The 14,430-nt window shown below is 39.7% G+C and overlaps 1 protein-coding gene across 1 annotated transcript in view; it reads right to left on the bottom strand.

Moving 5' to 3' along the window:
* The window catches only part of fam163ba (family with sequence similarity 163 member B, genome duplicate a), a 42,975-nt gene that overhangs the window by 19,668 nt on the left and 8,877 nt on the right, over nt 1-14,430 (bottom strand). The window lies entirely within an intron of this gene.

The raw sequence follows: 14,430 nt of genomic DNA, 5'->3' as shown, positions 1-14,430 counted from the left end.
ATTCCGGGATATTAGGCAGCCTTTTGGCGTTGCGCTTTTAGTTTTTATTACAGAGAGAAATTGAGTTCCTTGAGGATGGCGATATATATTTTGTAAAAAGCAATCGCAGCTGAGCACATGACTGACCAGGTAACAAAACCCTTGGGTCAGTGGCACACAGAAACTGAGATTTCCTAATTGCATGAAAAATAAATGCTGTCGCTACTTTGCCTCCAAACCAAGTTGCATGAACCGTAGAGCCGACTGAAGTTGGGGGGAAAAAAATGAACCAACACTTTTTACTTTAACGATCAACCTTTACGTTATGCTACATTTGCAAAATCTTTCAATAAGTCCCAGTATATAGGCCTACTGACCTAGGTAAGGAATCACAAAGCAGCCAGCGTCCTTGCTGTACCGTATGACTAAAATCAATAAATGTCAGCTTTTCCCTGAAATATTCAGACTCTAAACTGACACTTCCTTGAGCCTGGGTATGAAGATGCTCTAATAAAAGCCCGTCCATGCAATCCATTATAAAACTACCCACTTTGAAGGAGGGAAAGACACTTTTCCCATCTTCTGTCTCTTTTTTCCTAACCCCCATTCATTTTCTTCTTCAAGGACACCATGTCATCTCCCTGACACCTGTCCCTCTGCTCTGACAGACTACAATTAAAACATAGTTTCAATGCTTTGAACCTCGGCGCTTTCATGAGCATTAGTCCACATTGTGTCTCTCCTTTCATCTACGTCTCTCTCTCTCTCTAGCTCTCCCCCTCTCTTTCTGGTCCCGTCTTCTCTCTTTCACTGTTTCTCTCTGCCCATCCTCTGATGGTTGCCAAAGTCCCCATGGCAACCAGCAGATACAGTACCTGAAACAATTCACAAGCTTATTTGAGCATACAGGTGCAGCGTGTGTGTGTGTGTGTGTGTGTGTGTGTGTGTGTGTGTGTGTGTGTGTGTTGACTAGACGCGTGGGGTTGGAGGAGAAGAGTGGAGGATAGGAGATAGGGCGAGAGAGGACGAATGCAACATGAAATTCATCAAGATAAACAAAATGTACCTGAGCAGAGTGAGCATCTGCTAGCCCCAGGATATTGTTTATTATGCTTCCTGCTATTCATTTCTCTCCCTTTCACACAAAACATGTTACATCCTTGTCTCATGGGTTTCACCTCTACCCATGATAACAGCCAGTAAACTAACACCTTGTCTCTTCCACCATGGTCTTTACATTTAAAATCAAATCAAATTTATTTATATAGCCCTTCGTACATCAGCTGATATCTCAAAGTGCTGTACAGAAACCCAGCCTAAAACCCCAAACAGCAAGCAATGCAGGTGTAGAAGCACGTTGTGACAAATGTTGTGACAGAACATTCTTCTGAGTCAACACACTAACAGCAGCAATGGACTCAAGGTTAATTTGTGACTGTGACTCTATCCATAAAGTGCTCGGACGGGACACGAGTGACTGAGTTCACCAACTTAGCATGACTACATTGCGAAATGGACTGTTATATAAGACCACAGCATACGTCCCAAATGGCACCGTACTCTCTACATAATGCACTACTTTTGACCAGGGCCCACTGGGCCCTGTTCAAAAGTAGTGCACTATATAGGGAATAGGGTGCCATTTAGGATGCATACCATATAACCATTTAACCCTTCAACCCATGTCTAGCTAATTAATATATGATATGATTGCACTGATGATTGCACTGATGATTGCACCTATGATTGCATAGGCTATATACAGTCTGGTCCATAATTATTGGCACCCTTGATGAAGATGAGCAAAAGAAAGACTATCAAATAAAAGATTAAATGAAACATGATTTTATACTAATGAAATTGCTCCCCAAAGAATATACTGTTTATCAACGCCCAAACCACCACTGGTGTGCGTGGCCAAAGAGCTCTATTTTCATGTCATCTGACCATAGCACCGCCTGGAGTTTGAGAAAACGTCATTGGCACTTGGATTGGAACCGGTCATATGGCATAAAAATAGAGCTCTTTGGCCACGCACCCCAGTGGTGGGTTTGGCGTTGAAAAACACAAGCATATGCAGAAGAGTACCTCATACCTACACAGTAAAATATGGTGGTGGATCTTTGTTGTGGGGCTATTTTGCTTCCAGTGGTAGAAAAAGTACTCAATTGTCATACTCGAGTAAAAGGAAAGATACCATAATAGAAAATTACTCAAGTAAATGTGAGTCACCCAGTAAAATATTACTTGAGTAAAAGTCTAAAGGAGTCTGGTTTTAAATGTACTTAGTGGTGGAAAAAGTACTCAATTGCAGCATTTGAAATGTGGGTACTTTTGGATGTCAGGGAAAATGTATGGAAGTACATATTTTCTTTAGGAATGTAATGGAGTAAGTAAATGTTTTCTTTAGGAATGTAATGGAGTAAGTAAATGTTTTCTTTAGGAATGTAATGGAGTAAGTAAATGTTTTCTTTAGGAATGTAATGGAGTAAGTAAATGTTTTCTTTAGGAATGTAATGGAGTAAAAGTAAATGTTTTCAAAAATATAAATAGTAAAGTACAAATACCCCCAAAAATGACTTAAGTAATACTTTAAAGTATTTTTACTTAAGTACTTTACACCACTGGCCATTATTAAAGTCAACAAGAACTCTACCAAGGACATTTTAGCCAAAAACTTGGTTGGCTCTGCCAGGAGGCTGACACTTGGCCACAAGGGGATCTTCCATCAAGACAATAACCCCAAGCACTAATCACAATCCACAACAAAATGGTTAATAGACCACAAAATCAACATTTTGTAATGGCCAGTCTCCGGACTTGAACCCCATTGAAAACTTGTGGTTTGAATTGAAGAGGGGAAGTCCATAAGAGCAGATGAAGGATATCAAAGATTTGGAAAGATTCTGTATGGAGGAATGGTCTAAGATCCCTCCCAACGTGTTCTCCAATATCATAACACATTTTAGAAAGAGGCTTGGGTATTGAAAATCAAATCAAAGTTTATTTGTCACGTGCGCCAAATACCTTACAGTGAAATGCTTACTTACAGGCTCTAACCAATGGAACGGGAAAAAAGGTACGTGTGTACAGTGGGGCAAAAAAGTATTTAGTCAGCCACCAATTGTGCAAGTTCTACCACTTAAAAAGATGAGAGAGGCCTGTAATTTCCATCATAGGTACACTTCAACTATGACAGACAAAATGAGAAAATCCAGAAAATCACATTGTAGGATTTTTAATGAATTTATTTGCAAATTATGGTGGAAAATAAGTATAATCACTAGCCTGCTATTCCGTGGAGTGGCTGGGTGGTCCCTTATCTCGGATGATCTTTTCCAAGTTTAAAATGATAACCATTCAACATTGGCCATGCTGTCAATGAAGCATGATTTGAGTTGTAAATCCAGCCTCTTTCTAGAGCTACGACCTGAAGATCAATGACGTCATCATGATTGGGCCCTGTTTTCTTTCAAGTTCCCAGTTGTTTTGAAAGCACCATAAAGTCAGAGAATTACAGACTTTGATGACAAAATTGCCCACAAAGGACCGCCGTGCCACCTTCCTGTTCAAGTGAGCACAGCACAACAAGGTGAGTCCAAAAATGTCTTATCTGCTGCTGCATAAATTATGTAATATGCCAGGGAGATATGTATACTGTAGCTTCGAAAAGTAATACTAAATGTATATAGTGTAGTAAGATGTTAGTAGACTGTGTGCTTCACCATAATAATTTGGTCTATTTACCCCTCTTCATTTCGCCTACTGTTCTGACTTGGTGGTGCACATGTAGCCTATAATCTGTTTTAGATAAATGTAATCATCAAATATTGTAAGAGCTTTTGTCTTGTTATATGCCGCCTTTATTTATCCTACGGTTCTGACTTGGTGTAGAGGGAGAGCACTGTAAGAACGGCTCATGTTCTGAATTCTGTCACTGTACATTTCAAAAGTGCTGAACAAATAGTTATATTGACTACGTCCGTCCTAGCTCGCTCATTAATGTCTTCAACAAAATTACGGATGGCCTCTTATCCGCTTGTCGTCCCCTTATGCCATAGTTTGTAATCTGAATTGTCATTAGAAACCACATTTGTTTCAGCAAGGCAGCCACCAAGATTTACATAAATGCTAAAATCACTGCCACTGAATTCTGGTACATTTTGCCATGTCTAATGTGTATTCAATTGATGTATTGTTTATATTTGAGTGATGTATTGTTTAGTGTTGTGTTGATGTATTGTTTAGTGTTGTGTTGATGTATTGTTTAGTGTTGTGTTGATGTATTGTTTAGTGTTGTGTTGATGTATTGTTTAGTGTTGTGTTGTGTAGTGGCTAAAAAAAAGATGACAACAATTTTGTCTAATGTGTATTCATGCTAAAAAAAAAATGACTGTCTGACTTGACTTGGCTAGTTGATCTGGACATTTCTGACAAGTTATAAATAGCTCTGTAAGGTATGCCATTGACTAACATGACAAGAGGAACTGATGAAGCACTACCCAATTTCGAAATCTCACCTTATGCATTCTGCTATTACAACTTTCGAGAGTAAGTTTAAAGCCTGAGTTCCTTTGAGAAAAAAAATAAAAATAAGTTAGGACAAGTTTGCCATTTATCGCAACAATTTGTGTGACAACTATCGGTAGAAAAAAGCAACGGAAACACATTAAACTCGTGTTTTTTATTCGGTACATGAAATGCAATGCAGGAAATGTTCAACTTGTAGTGAATTTGAGGTTGAAAAAAAGCGTCTGAAGTTTGTAATTCGCGAAAAATGTCCATTAATTATAATCAACATAATATTTTGCATTTCCTGTTGCTGCATATTTTCTCAAATTAAGATCCCATATCCCATATCTTTAATCCGCAACAAAGTCAGTCTGATGGAAACAACTCTGGTGGTAAAATGTCCATCTTTTTAAAAAACAAATTCTATAATATTGACATGAAAATCTGTCACAAATTGGATGGAAATCTAGCTAAAGATTAAGACATGAACACAACAGTTCCCTCTTTCTTCCTCCTATCATCCCGTCACCTCCCTCCTCCAGCGTCTGTGAGGAGTTGTGAGGCAGGTGGCAGAATAGAGAGATAGAGAAAGAGAGAGCGCGCACCCGAGAGAAAAAAGAGAGGTCCATCAATCCCCACCACGACTGGACAAATGAGGCACACAACAAGAGGGGGGTGACGAATGAGTGAGATGGAGAGAAGGGGGGATGAGTTTATCAGAGAGACAGACACCACAGGGCCAGGTAAACATGATGCTGCCAGTGACATGGTGACACAGCTAAAATATGCCCAACTGACCAAGACAGTGTAAACCAACTGTTATACAGGCTTGGGAGTTCATCAAGTTCCATATTTTTTATGTGGTGGTGCCGCACCATGAATTATTGCAATGTACCTGGACATTTCACAGAACTATGGCACACAGTTTTAACATAACACACAAATATATTTACATTATACATGTTTTTTTGTGAGCTATGTCAGTAAAATACTGGATACTCAACCCTATACTTCCAAGGGGGCCAAAAGGACTGAGCCATATATTTACTGTGAAAGCCAATTTATGCTTGATCCAAAGATGTGGTCGGAGGCTTCGTATGGAGGGTGTGGCGTAATTGTGGAGCCTCCAAATTTTGTAACAATGCGGATGGCTCCGTATAGCTCCGCATTTACATGATTGGTTGACGGTCGGTGCGGGCGGTACGTCCTGTATAAACACAAACTCCCTTCCTTGACAACCTCCTTCACAGTAGCTCTGCTCCGCTAAGCACAAGAAGTATGAAAGCCCTGAAGTTTGCGTAGAGCGGCATCGCAGTAAATGGTGTACAGCCAATTCCGACATCAGATTGACCATGCAATGCCTTTAAGTCAGATCTGTATCTGAGAATCCTTTTGACAAAGACAATCTAGTTTTGCCTGTGGCCCCCCTGTCTGGGAACATATATGACATGTCTTATATGACATATGCTAGTCTATGTATACAGGACGTACACAGCTCGAGAAGCCAACACATTCAGTACATCAGGATCATACTATGCCCATTCAACCGTCCCCAACCTTGCCCTCTGACAGGTCAACATGACATCCTTACTATAACAGACACATCAGTTCCCACCCCTTGGAGCACAAAATGTCAGCCTGTAGTCATGGCAACAGCATATTAACATGTACCCTTGGCTTCTGGTGTTGAGAGACTGAGGCGAGTCGTTACAGCCCACGCATTATTCCATAGTGCTGTGATGCACGTAGCTAGTGTGTGTGTGTGAAAGACCGGGCCAAGAAGGTACGCACCAATTCACACATAAATGAGACACACAATTCAATTAAGCCTGAATTGCACTTTTGTGATCTTGTGATTCATCAGCATTGTTCCAAGAAGACACACAGTAAGAAACACTGACAGAGGCAGACACGTATAGCTCGAACACCTGACTTGACAAGGGTCACCATCTAGCTACCAACAACCAATCAATGGGGAGATCTCTGGCACCACACGACTACATGGTGAATAACTCCGCCAAAGGAACACAGAGATAAAACAGGAAATAGATCAGACATCAGACAGCTGACCAAAGCTTTGTCCTGACCTGGAGCAAATTGTGTTCCCACATAGCGTATGCCTCCAGAACGGAAGACGATTGATGGAAAATGAATAGAGAGCAAATTGTGTGCAGAGTCCAAAGGTTATCCATTTACTGTGCCTAGCACTAATTAAACTTCGATCAGAGGAGTTTCCATCTAAAACCAAGACCTCATACACTACTGTTCAAAAGTTTGGGGTCACTTAGAAATGTCCTTGTTAAAAATCTGCCGTTTCAAGCTACAATAGTACTTTACAACATTAACCAAGTCTACACTGTATTTCTGATCAATTTGATGTTATTTTAAAATGGACAGAAAATGTGCTTTTCTTTCAAAAACAAGGACATTTCTAAGTGACCCCAAACTTTTGAACAGTAGTGTATATAGAGACCATTTATTTCATATGATGCAAGAGGGATTAGGATTAGGATTGGACATGTGCACTTTCACTATAAACTGATTATTACAATGCCATAATAACGCTATAACTAACAGCTCTATATTAGAATGGACTCTAGAATCATCAACAGTATATATAACATGAAGACTAGAATCATCAACAGTATATATAACATGAAGACTAGAATCATCAACAGTATACATAACATGAAGACTAGAATCATCAACAGTATATATAACATGAAGACTAGAATCATCAACAGTATATATAACATGAAGACCAGAATCATCAACAGTATATATAACATGAAGACTAGAATCATCAACAGTATATATAACATGAAGACTAGAATCATCAACAGTATATATAACATGAAGACTAGAATCATCAACAGTATATATAACATGAAGACTAGAATCATCAACAGTGTACAATGGGGAGAACAAGTATTTGATAACCTGCAAAATCGGCAGTGTTTCCTACTTACAAAGCATGTAGAGGTCTGTCATTTTTATCATAGGTACACTTCAACTGTTAGAGACGGAATCTAAAACAAAAATCCAGAAAATCACATTTTATGATTTTTAAGCAATTAATTAGCATTTTATTGCATGACATAAATATTTGATACATCAGAAAAGCAGAGCTTAATATTTGGGACAGAAACCTTTGTTTGCAATTACAGAGATCATACGTTTCCTGTAGTTCTTGACCAGGTTTGCACACACTGCAGCAGGGATTTTGGCCCACTCCTCCATACAGACCTTCTCCAGATCCTTCAGGTTTCGGGGCTGTCGCTGGGCAATACGGACTTTCAGCTCCCTCCAAAGATTTTCTATTAGGTTCAGGTCTGGAGTCTGGCTAGGCCACTCCAGGACCTTGAGATGCTTCTTACGGAGCCACTCCTTAGTTGCCCTGGCTGTGTGTTTCGTGTCGTTGTCATGCTGGAAAACCCAGCCACGACCCATCTTCAATGCTCTTACTGAGGGAAGGAGGTTGCTGGCCAAGATCTCGCGATACATGGCCCCATCCATCCTCCCCTCAATACGGTGCAGTCGTCCTGTCCACTTTGCAGAAAAGCATCCCCAAAGAATGATGTTTCCACCTCTATGCTTCACGGTTGTGATGGTGATCTTGGGGTTGTACTCATCCTTCTTCTTCCTCCAAACACGGCGAGTGGAGTTTAGAGTGGAGTCTCATCAGACCACATGACCTTCTCCCATTCCTCCTCTGGATCATCCAGATGGTCATTGGCAAACTTCAGACGGGCCTGGACATGCGCTGGCTAGAGCAGGGGGACCTTGCGTGCGCTGCAGGATTTTAATCCATGACGGCGTAGTGTGTTACTAATGGTTTTCTTTGAGACTGTGGTCCCAGCTCTCTTCAGGTCATTGACCAGGTCCTGCCGTGTAGTTCTGGGCTGATCCCTCACCTTCCTCATGATCATTGATGCCCCACGAGGTGAGATCTTGCATGGAGCCCCAGACCGAGGGTGATTGACCGTCAACTTGAACTTCTTCCATTTTCTAATATTTGCGCCAACAGTTGTTGCCTTCTCACCAAGCTGCTTGCCTATTGTCCTGTAGCCCATCCCAGCCTTGTGCAGGTCTACAATTTATCCCTGATGTCCTTACATAGCTCTCCGGTCTTGGCCATTGTGGAGAGGTTGGAGCCTGTTTGATTGATTGTGTGGACAGGTGTCTTTTATACAGGTAACGAGTTCAAACAGGTGCAGTTAATACAGGTAATGAGTGGAGAACAGGAGGGCTTCTTAAAGAAAAACTAACAGGTCTGTGAGAGCCGGAATTCTTACTGGTTGGTAGGTGATCAAATACTTATGTCATGCAATAAAATGTAAATCAATTACTTAAAAATCATAAAATGTGATTGTCTGGATTTTTGTTTTAGATTCCGTCTCTCACAGTTGAAGTGTACCTATGATAAAAATTACAGACCTGTACATGCTTTGTAAGTTGGAAAACCTGCAAAATCGGCAGTGTATCAAATACTTGTTCTGCCCACTGTATATAATATGAAGACTAGAATCATCAACAGTATAATAAGAAGACTAGAATCATCAACAGTATAATAAGAAGACTAGAATCATCAACAGTATAATTAGAAGACTAGAATCATCAACAGTATAATTAGAAGACTAGAATCATCAACAGTATAATTAGAAGACTAGAATCATCAACAGTATAATTAGAAGACTAGAATCATCAACAGTATAATAAGAAGACTAGAATCATCAACAGTATATATAACATGAAGACTAGAATCATCAACAGTATATATAACATGAAGACTAGAATCATCAACAGTATAATATGAAGGCTAGAATCATCAACAGTATAATTAGAAGACTAGAATCATCAACAGTATAATAAGAAGACTAGAATCATCAACAGTATAATAAGAAGACTAGAATCATCAACAGTATATATAACATGAAGACTAGAATCATCAACAGTATATATAACATGAAGACTAGAATCATCAACAGTATATATAACATGAAGACTAGAATCATCAACAGTATAATATGAAGACTAGAATCATCAACAGTATAATATGAAGACTAGAATCATCAACAGTATAATAAGAAGACTAGAATCATCAACAGTATAATAAGAAGACTAGAATCATCAACAGTATAATAAGAAGACTAGAATCATCAACAGTATAATAAGAAGACTAGAATCATCAACAGTATAATTAGAAGACTAGAATCATCAACAGTATAATTAGAAGACTAGAATCATCAACAGTATAATTAGAAGACTAGAATCATCAACAGTATAATTAGAAGACTAGAATCATCAACAGTATAATTAGAAGACTAGAATCATCAACAGTATAATTAGAAGACTAGAATCATCAACAGTATAATAAGAAGACTAGAATCATCAACAGTATAATAAGAAGACTAGAATCATCAACAGTATAATTAGAAGACTAGAATCATCAACAGTATAATATGAAGACTAGAATCATCAACAGTATAATTAGAAGACTAGAATCATAACAGTATAATTAGAAGACTAGAATCATCAACAGTATAATATGAAGACTAGAATCATCAGCAGTATAATAAGAAGACTAGAATCATCAACAGTATAATTAGAAGACTAGAATCATCAACAGTATAATTAGAAGACTAGAATCATCAACAGTATAATATGAAGACTAGAATCATCAACAGTATAATAAGAAGACTAGAATCATCAACAGTATAATAAGAAGACTAGAATCATCAACAGTATAATAAGAAGACTAGAATCATCAACAGTCTAATATGATCAGTAGATGCCTACTGGACAACTGTTCTTTGTATTGCTTTTAAATCTTTTTAATGAATTGTTTTATCTTATTAACACTTTGTTCTAGCTAGCTATTTGTGTAGGTAGCTATCAAGTAAACACAATGATATAGAATCATCAGCAGTATAATATGATTAGAATCATCAGCAGTGGCCACAAGGAATTCTTCTAATCATATCTAGCAGCCTCATACTGGATATAATGACTGTAGTTGGTCTCTTATGAAGGGGGACTATGGAAAAACACACACAAGAGGCAGGCAACAGGGCCAGACAATCATAACTATGCAAACAAGCTTTCAGTCTAGCATTACATTACGCATGTGTGTGTCTACTTCCATCAATAATACTGTCAACAGAGCTCGAACACATCTTACAAACGGCCATGCCACTGCTGGACCAGAACGCTGAGGATATAATAACTCACTGCCCTGGAACAAATTTAATTCACAATTTTCTTTTAATTCTCAGGAGTCTCAGTAGAATTAAAAATGATTAAATTACACTAGCTCCCCGATGCCATACAATCAGAGAATCCTAATGATTTTCCCTCAATCTTTTTCGTCTTAACACAGGACCAATCAAATCAGACACAATCAGAGAGACTGATGGTTATTGGTTGGTTTCAGCTTGGAGGGCGGGGTCATGTCAGTTGACACCCCAGGCAGAGTAGGAAATGGGTTTGTACAGACAGACAACAGACATTTAGATGCACAAATACACATACATATTGTAAAACAGAGACATAGAAGCACGCACACAGACACAACTGACCTACAGTACCTGTACCCAGCCAAACCTTATAATACACAAGAGACAGGCAACAAAGACGATATGAGTGGGTAGGTTTCTGAGAAAAGATCCAAGAACCATATTACATCATGAAAACCTTGTTAGCTAGTCCTCACTTCCAAATGACCCCAAAAGTGGGCTAAGGCCTTTCTCTTCGAGCAGGAGGGGAAGATCGAACTGTAAGTAGCACACTGTCAGCAGACAGATGGACTCCCCACACACACACACTTTGCCTAGAAGGCAGACAGCTTAATGTTGATGTAAAGATCCTGGCAAGTACACAGACAGACACTCCATACGAAGAGCTCAGCTTGCCAAACTGTCATCCATCATATATACAATACCAAACCCAGAACACCACATTGCATGGAATCACATGATCTGTTCTAGAATGCGAACATTACAAAAGAACACTATGGATCACCGTCCCCATCAGACAGACATGACTGTTGTTGTATCCTGAATATATGTGTAGAGACTGTACACCGTGCAGGATTACGTCATGTCTGGCATTCAATGATCTGATCGTCTGTGAACCTTTGAAGAGTTGGTCTGTGCTGTGTGAAACTTCACTGTCTTGTTAGTGTTGATTATTCACTGCTATACGTCATTGCTGGTTCTAAACATGGGGTGCTAGTACCCACACACCATATGTACAGTGGGGAGAACAAGTATTTGATAACCTGCAAAATCGGCAGTGTTTCCTACTTACAAAGCATGTAGAGGTCTGTAATTTTTATCATAGGTACACTTCAACTGAGACGGAATCTAAAACAAAAATCCAGAAAATCACATTGTATGATTAAGTAATTAATTTGCATTTTATTGCATGACATAAGTATTTGATACATCAGAAAAGCAGAACTTAATATTTGGTACAGTAACCTTTGTTTGCAATTACAGAGATCATACGTTTCCTGTAGTTCTTGACCAGGTTTGCACACACTGCAGCAGGGATTTTGGCCCACTGCCCCATACAAACCTTCTCCAGATCCTTCAGGTTTCGGGGCTGTCGCTGGGCAATACGGACTTTCAGCTTTTCTATTGGGTTCAAGTCTGGAGACTGGCTAGGCCACTCCAGGACCTTGAGATGCTTCTTACGGAGCCACTCCTTAGTTGCACTGGCTGTGTTTTTCGGTCGTCGTTGTCATGCTGGAAGACCCAGCCACGACCCATCTTCAATGCTCTTACTGAGGGAAGAAGGTTGTTGGCCAAGATCTCGCGATACATGGCCCCATCCATCCTCCCCTCAATACGGTGCAGTCATCCTGTCCCCTTTGCAGAAAAGCATCCCCAAAGAATGATGTTTCCACCTCTATGCTTCACGGTTGGGATGGTGTTCTTGGGGGTTGTACTCATCCTTCTTCCTCCATACACGACGAGTGGAGTTTAGACCAAAAAGCTCTATTTTTGTCTCATCAGACCACATGACCTTCTCCCATTCCTCCTCTGGATCACCCAGATGGTCATTGGCAAACTTCAGACGGGCCTGGACATGCGCTGGCTTGAGCAGGGGGACCTTGCGTGCGCTGCAGGATTTTAATCCATGACGGCGTAGTGTGTTACTAATGGTTTTCTTTGAGACTGTGGTCCCAGCTCTCTTCAGGTCATTGACCAGGTCCTGCCGTGTAGTTCTGGGCTGATCCCTCACCTTCCTCATGATCATTGATGCCCCACGAGGTGAGATCTTGCATGGAGCCCCATACCGAGGGTGATTGACCGTCATCTTGAACTTCTTCCATTTTCTAATATTTGCGCCAACAGTTGTTACCTTCTCACCAAGCTGCTTACCTATTGTCCTGCAGCCCACCCCAGCCTTGTGCAGGTCTACAATTTATCCCTGATGTCCTTACACAGCTCTCTGGTCTTGGCCATTGTGGAGAGTTTGGAAGCTGTTTGATTGAGTGTGTGGACAGGTGTCTTTTATACAGGTAACGAGTTCAAACAGGTGCAGTTAATACAGGTAATGAGTGGAGAACAGGAGGGATTCTTAAAGAAAAACAAACAGGTCTGTGAGAGCCGGAATTCTTACTAGCTGGTAGGTGATCAAATACTTATGTCATGCAATAAAATGCAAATTAATTACTTAAAAATCATACAATGTGATTTTCTGGATTTTTGTTTTAGATTCCGTGTCTCACAGTTGAAGTGTACCTATGATAAAAAATGACAGAACTCTACATGCTTTGTAAGTAGGAAAACCTGCAAAATCGGCAGTGTATCAAATACTTGTTCTCCTCAATGTAGGTGCTATATAATATCAGCCTATCTAGTATTCTATATCTATGCTAGTTCCCCTGAGGATACCCAGACTAAGCCTTGTTAAACCAGCTTGATCTCGAGAGCAGCTCAAAGGGAAGTGGAACTTAACGTGAGCAAAGCAGTCAGCCTGGTTTCATAAGGGTATCCTAGCCTATTCACAGTGTACAAAGTGGGGAAGACTCATAAGAGAAGGGCTGCGACACAAATTATTATTAGAAATTGTGTGGTTAACTGTATAGATAAAAGGCAACATTGTGCTGCCCTCTTCATTGACCTGTCAAAGGCTTTCGATACTGTTCACTCGTTGCTAATTCAGAGGCTTTTCTCAATTGGCCTAGACCAGGCTGCATGTAACGGTCTTAACAATAACTTGACAGATAGAACTCAATGAATATCTACTGATGGTGTTATATCAGGTTTCCTGGATATTATGAAAGGTGTCCCGCAGGGCTTGATTCTGGGTCCTATACATTTTACATTAACAATATTGACGTGTCTAAAAAAAAATGTAACCTGCCCTTGTATGCCGATGATACTGCTATGTATGCTATTGCCCCCACGGTTGACCAGGCTCTATCTGAACTACAGTCTGCCTTCGTTGTATTATCGAAAAAACTTTATTGACCTGAAATTAGTGTTGAACGCAGGCAAAACAAAGTACATGTTGTTATCTAGAGCACATAAAAATAACTCTGATGATTTAAGAATATGTACTTTATATATGTCTATATTGATAGTGTCACGGGTACATATATCTGGGCACTTGGATAGATGAAAAGCTGTTTTTTTAATAACATTTTACTGCAGTGGACAGATTAGTGTCACATAGACCCAGTAATCTTGAACAAATCTTCTTTGAAACAAAAGTATACACCTCCCACACATGGTTAAGGGCTTAAAAAATAAGACACCTGTACCATGTCAGATACAGAGTTGAAATGTATGTTTAGTTTGCATCCCAATATTACACTTTATATAGATCACAGAAGACTGAAATATAACACAACCGTTTAACATGGAAACGCCGGGATTTCAGTGGGTTTACAGAAATAATGTTTATTAATGATGAAAAATATGAATA

This window comes from Oncorhynchus tshawytscha, linkage group LG20, assembly GCF_018296145.1.
Source record: "Oncorhynchus tshawytscha isolate Ot180627B linkage group LG20, Otsh_v2.0, whole genome shotgun sequence".
NCBI classification, from domain to species: Eukaryota; Metazoa; Chordata; class Actinopteri; order Salmoniformes; family Salmonidae; genus Oncorhynchus; species Oncorhynchus tshawytscha.
This window is presented reverse-complemented; position numbering and strand designations above follow the sequence as displayed.